Here is a 13,763-nt window from a genome sequence, read left to right on the forward strand (position 1 = left end):
GAGATCAGCCTGGGCAACATAGTGAGACCTTGTCTCTACAAAAAAATTGTAAAATGTAGCCAGGTGTGGGCCAAGCACGATGGCTCATGCCTGTAATTCCAGCATTTTGGGAGGCCCAGACAGGCAGAACACACGAGGCTAGGAGTTCGAGACCAGTGGGGCCAATATGTCGAAACCCTGTCTCTACCAAAAAATACAAAAATTAGCTGGGCATGGAGCCACATGCCCATAGTCTCAGCTACTTGGGAGACTGAGGCAGGAGAATCACTTGAACCTTGGAGGCAGAGGTTGCAGTCAGCCAAGATCATGCCACCATACTCCAACCTGGGCAACAGAGCAAGACCGTCTCCAAAAAAAAAAAAAAAAATTAGCCGGGTGTGGTGGCGTGTGCCTGTAATGCCAGCTGCTTGAGAGGCTGAGGCAGGAGAATTGCTTGAACCTGGGAGGCAGAGGTTGTGGTGAGTGGAGATCGCGCCATTGCACTCCAGCCTGGGCTACAGAGTGAGACTGTCTCAAAAAAATAAAAATAAAAATAAATTTCCACAACCTGAGAAAGGGCGTCTGTGAAAAACCTCAGGTAACTTCATGTGTGGTGGTGAAAGACTGAATGCTTTTCTCTCTAAGATGGAGTAAGGCAAAAATGTCTGCTCTTGCTACTTCTCAGCATTGCACTGGAGGTGCTGGCCAATACAATAGGCTACACAAAAATTAAAGGTTTATAGATTGGAAAGAAAAGATTAAAACTCATTCACAAATGGCATGATCCTGTATGAGGAATCCATTTTTAAAAACTAGAACTAATAAATGCATTCAGTAAAGTCACTGACTACAAGATTAATTTAAAAACTCAGCCGGGCGCGGTGGCTTACGCCTGTAATCCCAGCACTTTGGGAGGCCGAGGCAGGCAGATCACAAGGTCAGGAGATCGAGACCACGGTGAAACCCCGTCTCTACTAAAAATACAAAAAATTAGCCGGGCGCGGTGGCGGGTGCCTGTAGTCCCAGCTACTCGGGAGGCTGAGGCAGGAGAAGGGCGTGAACCCGGGAGGCGGAGCTTGCAGTGAGCTGAGATCCGGCCACTGCACTCCAGCCTGGGCGACAGAGTGAGACTCCGTCTCAAAACAAACAAACAAACAAATAAAAAACTCATTAATAGTATTTCTATACAAGAGCAAGAAGAAATCTAAAAACGAAATTAAAATAATTTCATTGACAATAGCATCCAAACCAACAAAATAAATAGGAATAATTTTACAAAATAAATAGACATGTACCCTGAAATTATAAAATACTGCTGAGAGCAATTAAATAAAAACAAATGAAGAGCTAGTCCATGTTCATGGATGAGAAGACTCAATGTTGTTGGGATGGTAGTTCTCCCCAAGTCGATCTATAGAGTCAATGTAATCCCTATCAAAATTCCAGCACACATTTTTCTAGAGATTAACAAATTTAGGCCAGGAACAGTGGCTCATGCCTGTAATCCCAGCACTTTGAGAGTCTGAGGCGGGAGTATCACTTGAGCCCAGAAGTTCAGTATCAGCCTGGCCAACATAAGGAGAGTCTGTCTCTACAAAAAATAAAAAAAATTAGCTAGGTGTGGCGGCATGTGCCTGCAGTCCCAGCTACTCAGGAGGCTGAGTGGGGAGGATGGCTTGAGCTTGGGAGATTGAGGTTGCAGTGAGCCGTGATTACCCCACTGCACTCCAGCCTGGGTGAAAGAGAAAGATCCTGTCTAAACAAAACAAAAAAAAAAAAAAAAAAAAAAAAGAAGAAGGAGAAGAAGAAGAACAAGCAAAATAAATTAACAAACGTATCCTAAATTTTTTTTTTTTTTGAGACGGAGTCTCACTCTGTTGCCCAGGCTGGAGTGCAGTGGCGCGATCTTGGCTCACTGCAACCTCCACCTCCCGGGTTCAAGCAATTCTCCTGCCTCAGCCTCCCGAGTAGCTGGGACTACAGGCGCCTGCCACCAGGCCTAGCTAATTTTTTGTATTTTTTTAGTAGAGATGGGGTTTCACCATGTTAACCATGCTGGTCTTGATCTCCTGACTTCATGATCTGCCTGCCTCAGCCTCCCTAAGTGCTGGGATTACAGGTGTGAGCCACTGCACCCGGCCCTGTATCCTAAAATTTATACAGAAATGCAAAGGACTCAGAATACTCAAAACAATTTTGATAAAAACTTGGAAGATTTAAACTACCTGATTTCAAAATGTTCACAGATATAAACACAAGCAAATAGAATGGAACATAATTGAGAGTCTCAAAAAAAATCCTAGCATTTAGGATCAATTGATTTTCCACAAAGGAGTCAAGACAATTCAATGGCGGAAAGGCTAGCCTTTTCAACAAACAGTGCCAAGACATTCGGATATCCATACACAGAGTTATATTTTTAGACTCTTACACCATGGACAAAAATTTACTCAAAATATATTGCAGACTTAAATATATATGCTACAACTATAAAACATCCACAAGAAGACAAGTAGGAGAAAATTTTTGTGATCTTGGATTGGGCAAATATTTCTTAGATATGACATAATCCATAAAAGAAAAAAGAAATTGAAAAATTAGGCTTCATCAAAATTAAAACCTTTTGTGCTCCAGAAGAGACCATTAAGAAAATGAAGACGGCCAGGCGCAGTGACTCATGCCTGTAATCCCAGCACTTTGGGAGGCCGAGGCGGGTGGATCACGAGGTCAAGAGATCAAGACCATCCTGGCCATCATGGTGAAACCCCGTCTCTACTGAAAAAAAAAATTAGTTAGGCATAGTGGTGCATGCCTGTAATCCCAACTACTCGGGACACTGAGGCAGGAGAATCACTTGAACCCAGGAGGTGGAGATTGCAGTGAGCTGAGATAGTACCATTGCACTCCAGCCTGGCAATAGCACGAGACTCCATCTAAAAAAAAAAAAAAGAAAGAAAGAAAGAAAAGAAAAAGGAAAAAGAAAATGAAGACAAGCCACTGACTCACAGACTGGGAGAAAATATTTGCAGATCATATATCTGATAAAGGACTTGAATCCAGGATATATAAAGAATCCTTACAAAGCAACAAGGCAACTCAATTTAAATTGAACCAAAAGATGTGAATAGATGTTTCACCGAAGAAGACAGATACATGAATAATGAACATGAGAAGATGTTCAACATCATTTGTCACTAGGGAAACAAATTAAAGCCACAGTGGGAATCCACTATTTGCCAGAAAGGCTATAATTGGAAGACAGACAATTACAAGTGTTGGCATGGATGTGGAGAAACTGGAGCCCACACACTTTGCTGGTGTAAATATAAAGTGATACAGGCGCTTTGGAAAACAGTTTAGCACCTTCTGAAAAAGCTAAACATAAGCTTTCATACTCAGCAGTTCCATGCCTAGGTATCTGCCTAAGGGAAATGAAAACATCTTTCACAAAGGCTTGTGATTGCTCTTATCAGCTTCATACATCATCGCCCAAATCTGGAAACAACCCAAATGTTCATGAGTAGGCAAGAGGATAAACAAAATGTGGTATATCCACACAATGGAAGACTAGTCAGCAATCGAAAGGAATGAACTACTGACATATGCCAGAATAAAGATATAAACACCTCATGCCAAGCGAAAGAAGCCAGACACAAACACTCCAGATTGTATGATTCTTTTTAAATGAAATGTTCGGAAAAGAAGGCAAATTACCTGGGATTGGGAGTAGGGAGTTCCGGCAAAACCAGAGGAACTTGTGGGGTGATGAGAATGTCCTAAACATGGGCCGTGTTGGTGGCAGCACAACTCCACAGATATAGTAAAAACCATGGAATTGTACATTTACAACAGGTGAGTTTTATGGCATGTAAATTCTACCTCAGTAACAACACTGTAGAAAAAAATGGAGGCTGGGCACAGTGGCTCATGCCTCTAATCTCAGCAGTTTGGGAGGCCCAAGCGGGTGGATCACCTGAGGTCAGGAGTTGGAGACCAGCCTGGGCAACATGGCAAAACTTCGTCTCCACTAAAAATACAAAAATTAGCTGGGCATGGTGGCAGGCACCTGTAATCCTGGCTACTCGGGAGGCTGAGGCAGGAGAATCGCTTGAACTAGGGAAGTGGAGGTTGCAGTGAGCGGAGATCATGCCACTGCACTCCAGCCTGGGTGACAGAGCGAGACTGTCTCAAATAATAACCACAACAACAACCATCATGGGGTAGGGGCTACACAGACCTTACCACTGACATCCCACAGCCTGCCCTCCTGCGCTGCAGGTGTTTCCACAAACGCCTCCTCTCCCTTCCATCCCCAGCTGCTCTAGCTGCTTGCCAATTTCTTTTCAGCTCCAGCCTGGCTGGTTCAATGATCGCTCTCTCGTCTGTCCTTGCACGGGACCCAGCCCCTCCTCAGGACCAGCAGCTGCGGCTGTCAGCTGCCCTCGCCCAGCTCCTCCAGAACGGCGTGTTAAAGGGATCCACCTGGGGTGGAGGTCCTCCAGTTGGTCCCGGTGAGCTCTCACATAAGAGTAATGAAGTTTAAACTTCTCTTCAGCAGCTAAGCACGGACACTGACCCTGACACCTTGCTAAGCTAATCGAGTTACAAAATGAATCCTTTAGGATAAAATTCATTACAACAGCCGTGTCTATGACCCATTTTATTATAACCTTTTCTGAAAATCTGCTCTGGCCTGCCACCCTCTGATCCTGCCCAACCAAGCCCTAGTTAGCCTGTGTCTGAGGACGCCTGGCGGGCCCGGCGGGACGCTGTGGAGGGTAGGGGGTTCCAGTCACCTGTGAGCAACCTCGGTCGTACGTGCCCAAGGCTCAGGTCCTGTAATCTATTTCTGTGACCTCAGGTCCCAGCAGAGCTCTGATTTCAAGCCACAGCCCTGGCCCAGGCCCAGACTGTGTTTCTGACTCAGCACCCAATAGGCATGTAAACAAGATTACATCACAGATTTTCCCTGGCCATACCTCCCGGTCCAGACTCTGGCTGAAGAGAGACGCTGGAGCTTGGCCCTCCAGGAATTCCAGAGTCACCGCCAGCCACGAGGGAACTTACCACCTAGCCCTCCTCTCACCTGCGCAGGCTCAAACCAACCAGGAGCAGGGCTCCCGAGGGGCGAGCTTTATGCAAATGCCAGGGGTGGGGTTCCTGGCCACCAACCTCTGCACATGGTGCTGCCTGGAGGGAAGGTTCCGGGACTCTGCAATGGACTTCTGCCCAGTAGGAGTGGCGAACTTGTGGCTCTCACGGCTTTGCTTTATTTGTTACAGATACACCTCCACTACTTTACACACTATTAGAAAGTTGAGTACCCCAAATCACTTTTAGGCACATGCAGAAATGCAATTTTGGGAGGCAGAAACTACTCAACTCCAGCAATGCATCTAAACTCTACCCTGAAATATCTGCATATTAAACTACCAAGGACAGTTAAGCTTTCAAAGGGAGAAGATCAAAGTGCTGTCATCTTTTAATTTAATCCTTTTGTTGCATCAATGGTCTTAAGAGGGATGAGAGAGATCAAAATAAAAATGGAAACAAACTCTATCTTTGTGGCTGTTGTGTTTTAGTCTTTTTTTTCTCAATTTGGGCCACAAAATAGGTCAGCTCCATTACTGATCAGCCTTCCCACAAATATTTAAAACAAATTGAATTGCACACCCAATACCCATCACAATTACACCAGGCACAATAACTAAATTAGCAATTCAACAAAATAATTGGAAATGCGATTCTCTCTATTCCACCAGTCTCCCTGGAGGCTTGAGCGGATCTATGGGGGAAAGCTCAGCTTCCCTAATTCTGCAGCTAATTAGAGACACACTTGTAAATGAAGTTGTTTGTCTTAAAGTTGAAATTCTCTTCTGGGGGTGGGGGAGAGGCAAGGAGAGATGAGAAAGTCCTTCCGCTCTGGAGCAAGTGTATGTAAACAGGTATAAAAACCCAGGCCTGGGTTCTAATTAGCAGCCATACCCGCAATTAATAAAGCATCACTGTTTTACCTTCACTCGTCTGGTAATGCGCGACTTTGGAAGAGCCAGGCTGGCTGACAGCCGCGTAAATAAAGCGGTGCACCCTTCTGATGGCACTCGCGACCTGTCACTATGGGCTGCTGCTTTGGGAGCGGGCGGAGTGCCAGGACAGCAGGAGCGGTCAGTGGTGGCCAGTGTGTGCTGCTGGCTCCCACGTGGCCCCCCCATTTGGGACAGGAAAACCAAAGGCTCACCCTGAAAGGAAGCAAGGCAGAGGCTCCCCTGCCCAACAGACCCTCCCCTCCTGTGGACCACCGTCAGCAGCCGAACCTGGGCCCTGCTGGCTCAGGCCACCACACCAGCCAGAGCTGCAAATCTACCTCAGCCCACTTGCTCAGGCCACTCTTGGAGAAGCAATCTTGAGGTTGCAATTAGGCTGTCCTTGGCCTCTTTTTGTTCCTTCAGGAAGGAAAATCTCTGTTTAATTATATACCCGAGAACTAGGACTTAAAGCCGGCCCCTCTCATCCTTCTCCTGGAGGATGGAGATGTGACCTTAAAATGCAAACTCTCCCCAGGGCTCCAGAGGCTCGAGGAGCCCCGTCACAGGGGCTGACTTCCCAGGCCAGGCCGCTCTCCCTGCCCTGCCCGGCAGGAGCCTCCCAGACACACACACCTGGGGCCCAAGCACTCCCAGGAACAAAGCCCTGGCCTTACCAGCAAGGTGAGCTGATGAAACGGTGGCCCCGCAGCCTGGGGAAGCCTCCAATTCCAAGATCCTGGTGGAACATCACAGCACCTCGGTGGGGGGTGCGGAGGGACAGGAGCGTGCGAAAATGCTGATAAGTGAATTCAAAGCACCTGGTCCTTTCTCCTTATCTCCTCAAACAATGTGAACTTGGAGCTATCACATTTAAAGTGCTCCGCGTTCGCCTTACATTTAGCTCTTAAAACCAAGTGCAGTGTGCCACAACTTTAAAGGACACGAGAGTCAGACTGGAAAATAATTGTGTGGCATCAGGAATTCAGCTCCGAGCCCAGTCCCTCAGGAGGAGATGAGACTGAGTCAGCCTCCCGGGCTCCCCGGACCACCCTGGACACCAAGCAGGACACCGCCCACTTCTCCACGCCCTCCACCCACCCCAGGTCTCCGGGCCAAGAACTCAGTGGAGACAGGTCACACCACCAGCCCCAGCTCAGGTCTAGAACAGGGACTTCCACTCAGCCTGCTGGGCTGGGCACAGGTGTGTGAAGACACTGAGCCCCTCAGCCCTGGGACAGCTGGAGCTCCTGCCACCTCATCTGCTGACCATTTGCCTCATCTTTAATTTTGGCACTTGCTGTGCCTTGCAAAAGGTTGGAAAATAGTCATACAAATCTGAACTAATACATTAGCTGCTAGCCACACTGCAAGTGCACATGTGGCTGGTGGCTACCGTGCGGGATAGCACAGAACAACCAGATTACATTCCCATCATCCTAGAAAGTTCTATCGGACAACTCTGGTCTAGATGCTCCGGACCACTCCTAGAGTTAGAAGAGGCATCTCCCGGAGCCCCCAGGCCTCCCTGCAGGAGAGAGGACGGTGCTGGCCATGCAGACAAAGGAACCAACACTTGAGCCACACTTGCTGGGGAAAGGCAGAAATTGCAGAGCAGCAGGCTAATTGCTTTGTGCTGGGTATCAGCACACCTGCATACTAATGCACCTGCGTTCCTGCAGGCGGTCTCTCAGAGCCAGACTTGGAAGGCCCAGGATGTGAGGAGCCTTGAGCACCGGGGCCAGCGCCCTCCCCTGAGGCTGCGCTTTCACCTTGGAGAGCCAGAACCTGGGGAAAGTGCTGCTAAGCCTGAAAGTGGGTCCAGAGCCTGAGCTTCCAGGAGTTGCAGCCAAGATTCAGAACAACTGCAGAGGGGGCGGCGGTTTTTGATGAGACCCAAGCCCACAGAACCCTACCGAAGAAAAGAGGAGGGCAACAGAAACCACCTAGCGACTGGGTCACGGGCCAAAAGAGCTCCTTGCTAAGCCTCCACCAGTGCCTGTCACACAGTAGGAGGTCAAGAAATACCTAAGGAATGGACTTGAACAGCATTCTCACACCACACTAACTCAAGTCTGCGATGCTGCTTTTACTTAGAAACAGCGGCTTCAGAATGGGAAAGTCCTTAGCAGCCATGAACTGACCCTCAGATCACTAATAAGGACCTTGAGGGAAGCAACTTCCTCAAGGTCAGACCCCAGCTGATTTGATTTCTAGTCCAGGATTCTCTCCACGACTCCGGCCTTCAATCACACGTGTCCTCTACCCAAAACATCACACAAGCCAATGCCAGCACTAGCAATGTGTTCCTAAGTCCCTCTTAGAACCTGGTAGCACGGGAGGGGCAGATCGCAGAAAAGAGAAGTGACCAGCTGCCGGTGCCAGGAACCTGCCTGCCCAGCACACATGGAGCTCGTTTCCAATCCAGTCACAAAGAGGCAGATGGGGTGGGAGGGGCGGGCAGGACTCTTCATGTGTTACTGTCAGGATGTATGTTGAGATCCTTATATTCTTTTTCTACCCGATCAGTGATGTGCAGCTGTTGCTTTTTTTTTTCTTTCTTTCTTTCCACATTCTTTAAAATTTTCTTTCCTGAGAACATGGTGTCCTTGACCTCAGCAAATGAACTCCGAGAACCTGGAACCAGGGGAAATAAACGGAGTAAACTTCTCAGGAATATAAATGCAGCTGAGGCAACGATCCTATTGGCAGATCCCACACGATGGGCAAGAAAAGCACCGTAAAGGAAATCTATAGATCCATGAGAAGAACAAAAGTTAGATAAGGCGCACTCAGGCTGCATTTACAACCTTCCTCCCCTGCACACACGAGGAGAGGGTAATGAGGACTTCATTGATAGAACTGTTGGACAAATTGAATCCACATGAATCAGCAGGGCGATGTGCAGCCTGGACTTAAGAGAGAATCAGTTAATGAACTTACCAAATTGCTGGCAATTATTTTGTAAATGTTATGAAGAAAGAGAAAGTATGAAAAGAAAGAAAATGAGGTAAACTTAGAATGGTTCTCTTCGTGAAGTCAAGCTTTATTTAATTTCTAGCACAATGCCCCAATACACATGTACATGCATACATTTATTATTATTTTCTGAGATAGGGTCTCGCTCTCTTGCCCAGGCTAGAGTGCAGTGGCACAATCATGGCTCACTGCAGCCCTGACCTCCTGGGCTCAAGGGATCCTCCACCTCAGCCTCCTGAGTAGCTGGGACTCAGGTGCACACCACCAAACCTGGCTTTTTTTTCTATTTTTTGTAGAGAGTGGGGGTCTCACTTTGTTGCCCAGGCTGATCTCAAGGCTGAACTCCTGGGCTCAAGTGATCCTCCCACCTTGGCCTCCCCAAAGTGTTGAGATTACAGGCATGAGCCACTGCGCCCACCCACATACTTAAAAATTAAAAATACAGGAGGCCGAGGCAGGCGGATCACCTGAGGTCAGGAGTTCAAGACCAGCCTGGCCAACATGGTGAAACCCCAGGTCTACTAAAAATACAAAATTAGTCGGGCATGGTGGCACATGCCTGTAATCCCATGTACTTGGGAGGCTGAGGCACGAGAATCACTTGAACCTGGGAAGTGGAGGTTGCAGTGAGCCAAGATCACACCACTCCAGCCTGGGCAACAGAGTGAGACTCTGACTCAAAACAACAACAATAAAAAAGTAAAAACACAAACTGAGATGCAGAAAACAAAGTTCATTCGCTTTAGGCCAGGCTCACTGTTGCGTCTGCATTTATTAAACATAGGCAATAGAACAGCAAGGATAGAAAGTGGCACTATTCTGGTGTCACTGGAGGGGCAGGCAGCGGCCCAGGCATAGAACACCCACACTTTTACACCCAGCCTCGGGCCCTTCCCTGACACCCTTCACCTCTGCCCACCTGCACAGTTGTGCTGAGGCCAGTGCCTACCTCATTTGTGTGTCTGGATCCGGGGAGACGTGGATCTTGGCATTAACACATTCCATGTACAGAGTGACTGCTTCATTCCTGGGGAATGGTACCAACCTTTATGACCAACATCACATTTGGATTCATTGTGAGCCTCACACTCTGCTCTCTTCGGAGTAAACGGTAAGGCTGAGAGAGGCAGTCATGTTGGAGGGGTTTTAGCAATGCATGTGGAGAGTAGTACATCAACCTCTAAAAAGGAAACTACATCCCTAAGGGTGATGCAGGGTCAGCTGCTGGAGCAAGCAGGGGCTGGCTTTGCCGTGTCTTCTCACACACCCAGGGGTTCCAAATGATGCTCAATAGGGAGCCCTGGCCAGCATCCCTGGACAGGAATGGCTGCACACCAAAACCAAAGTCTAGAGGACAAGGAAAACCTGCCTGGGAGACCCCAGGGTGAAGGCGATGAAAGTAGCAAGAGCATGAAAACAAGAGGGGCATGTGGAGAGCAAATTATATGTGATCCAGCAGCCAGGAAAAAAAACAAAAACAAAAACAGGGGCCTGGGACGGAGATGATGGTGTCACTTTCTATTTACCCACCATCTTTCATTGGAGCATCATTTCAAAGCACATTACAGGAAGCAGCCCTTTAATCCTCCCAAAGGAGCATGCTGATTTGAAGGGGTCCCTGGGGAGCAAGAAATAAACCCCAGGATCAAATTCCAGGGCCAATGTCCTCCTGGCTCTTCCACGCCATGTGTTACAGACGGCCTGGAATAGGCAAGTGGGGGTGGACGAGGGCCCTGACGCCACCACGATGTTCCAAGAGCCCTAAAAACATGTAGACTCTTTCACTTGATTCCTTTGACTCCTACAGATATACACCAACAAAAACAAGTCTCAAAAACCACCATAAACAAGTTGATGCACAAATATTCTCCTGTACTATTATCCTGTATATTAAGAGGAAAAACATAGACACAATGTAAATGTCCCCAAACAGGGGATTTCGCGAAATACTGATACAGGCCCCACATGGAATGACTAGTTAGTAATGGAAGTGTGACATGTGCAAGAACATGGAAATCACCTGACTGAGCTATTAGTATTAAAATGAGAATGCCGTGTGCCATGCCTCTCAGCTGGCAGACATGTGTGCAGGGCGGGCGGCAGACATGGCTGCATGAGGATTTTGTTTTTAAGGATAAGTAAAAAATATCCAACAGTCCAGAAGTAAAAACCTGCAAACTGCTCCCCGGCCAAGAGTCACCGGGGCTATTCTGTATGATTGTCTCTAGACACAGAAGAGGACCCCAAAGTACTAACGATGACAAGTGGGGCGGGGCGCGGTGGCTCACGCCTGTAATCTCAGCACGTTGGGAGGCCGAGGTGGGCGGATCACTTGAGTTCAGGAGTTTGAGACCAGCCTGGGCAACATGGCAAAACCCCATCCATACAAAAAATACAAAAACTAGCCGGCATGGTGGTGCGTGCCTGTGGCCCCAGTTACTCAGGAGGCTGAGGTGGGAGGATTACCTGAACCCAGGAGGTCAAAGCTGCAGTGAGGCAAGATTGCACCACCGCACTGCAGCCTGGGTGACAGAGCAAGACCCTGTCTCAAAAATAAAATAATAAGACAAAAAGCCAGCCTTAGCATTTCCTCTACCATTAAGGGAGGCCCTCTGCCCTCTTTCCCAGCTCCCATCTCTGGTACACACCTGGGCAGCGTAGAGCTGTGCCTGCAGCCACGTTTCAGTGTGACCAGCTCACTGCCTCACTGTACCGGTGAGACCTTTAAGGTCTATGGTTTATGAGTGTCTCGTGGGAAGCAGTCAGCTGGGCAAAAATAAAATAAACGCAAACTCCACACAAAAGAGAGGAATGCTTCAGTCAACACTGAAAAAGGGCTCTGGATTGAAACTCTTGATAACTGTTCTCAACTCATTTGAAAATCAGCATTAGCTACCAAAATGTAAAGTATTAGTTTTATTAAAATGCAAATCAATCAACTAATCTGTCTTTCTAGTAACAGTTGAATTGCAGTATCCGTGTCAATTAAAATAGTTTCCAATTTATTCTTGGCTGGAAGGAGGGTAGTCTTCTGAATTTTAAAATGCAAACCTCCCTTCAGTGAAAATTCCGTCAGTTCCTTCTTCCTCAGCTCTCATTTTAAACTCATTTTAATTAAACTTGCTGGACTCCAAATATTTTGAAGTACCTGTTTAAATCTTTTTCTTCCTCAGAGTAACGATGACAAAGGCTCTGTTTAGGAAACTCGGGTTGGCATCAGGCTCATAGAAACCTCAGTGCTCAGAGGTCGTTTCCTTGCTGTCCTACCAAGCATCATCTGGAACCCTCATGGCTAGAAGGACAATGTTGGATGTTCTGTATTTTAAAAGGGGATCATTTTGAAAGCAGTGAATGTAGGGGAACTCTCTTATTTCAGTTGATTTTTTTTGGTAACTGGAGACACATTGAAAAGTAAACATTTCCCTGACAGTCAAGCCAAAGAGGTGATTGTAGAGACAAGAAAAGTCACTGCATACCAAGGTCCAATTACCATGAGATGGAAAACCCCTCCTCGCTCCTATCCGCCCGGTCCTGAGTTCAGCAGCTTCGTTTATGTTAAAACTCAACTGTGATGCAGATGCCATCAGGCCTCGCTTCTTCTCAGTCCGGCCCGAAGGCACTGTGCGGCTGTCCCTGACACCAAGACAATGATATAGAGGGTTCTGGGGGACAAAAATCTGTCCCTTGGTTTTGACATTTCAAAGCAATATCAAAACTCAACTTTGAAAGCAAGTAGTTAGGGCCAGGTGCAGTGGCTCACGCCTGTAACTTTGGGAGGCTGAGGCCAGGGGATCACTTGAGGTCAGGAGTTCGAGACCAGCCTGGCCAACATGGTAAAACCCCATCTCTACTAAAAATACAAAAATTAGTTAGGCTTGGTGGCATGAGCCTATAATCCCAGCTACTTGGGAGACTGAGGCATGAAACAATCGCTTGAATCTGGGAGATGGAGGTTGCAGTGAGCCAGGATTGCACCACTGCACTCCAGCTTGGGTTACAGAGCAAAACTGTATCTCAAAAAACAAACAAACAAACAAACAAAACAAGTAGTTATAGTAACTACAACTCAACTCAGTTGCCTGGATCCAACATGCCTTCTCTAATCCTATAGCTCTAAATAACAAGCTGGGCAAAGAACCTATGAGATGCTCAGGCCGGCATGCTGGCCACCCATATGCACACATTACTAATGCAAGATAATCTTCACTGCATATTGACCACAGCAAGCCAATAAATTCCCCTTATGGGGATTTAATTTCCAGCTTTTGACCTTTGGATGAAAAACAAGTGAATCATCTCCCCCTGCCAGATTTACACCAGAGCTAATCTCAATAGTGATTTAGGAATTGTGAGTGTGGAAAAGGACTCTGGAAGAATCTTTATAGGTGAAAAGAGGAGACAAAAAAGTCAAACAACCGTATATTTGTGTCAATAGGCAAATGCCTCCAAATTACAAAGTCCCGTAGGTTTTTGGGGGAGTCTCTGCTCCTCAGAACTGTGATAAACCACTAAACATTATCCATTCAGCAGCATCCTGGCCGGGTGCGGTGGCACACACCTGTAGTCCCAGCTACCTGACAGGCTGAGGTGGAGGGGATTGCTTGAGCCCGGGAGGTAGAGGCTGCAATGGGCTATGATCACACCACTGCACTCGAGCCTGGGAGACAGAGCAAGACCCTGTCTCACCAAAAAAAAAAAAAAAACCTTTTAAATGTATTTATTTTTTTAAACTCTCCTTGCAGAGCAGGGGTACCCCATAGGCAGAGTGTGCCCAGAGTAGCT

General features: G+C 47.3%; 1 long non-coding RNA gene across 1 annotated transcript in view; it reads right to left on the bottom strand.

Moving 5' to 3' along the window:
- Positions 1–5,444, bottom strand: part of LOC103242784 (uncharacterized) — a 40,227-nt gene extending 34,783 nt beyond the window's left edge. The window contains exon 1 of the long non-coding RNA XR_500873.3: positions 4,959–5,444. This is a non-coding gene — a long non-coding RNA (uncharacterized lncRNA). The remainder of the gene's footprint in view (positions 1–4,958) is intronic.
- Between the last annotated feature and the right edge of the window lie 8,319 nt (positions 5,445–13,763).

This window comes from Chlorocebus sabaeus, chromosome 16, assembly GCF_047675955.1.
Source record: "Chlorocebus sabaeus isolate Y175 chromosome 16, mChlSab1.0.hap1, whole genome shotgun sequence".
Lineage (NCBI taxonomy): Eukaryota > Metazoa > Chordata > Mammalia > Primates > Cercopithecidae > Chlorocebus > Chlorocebus sabaeus.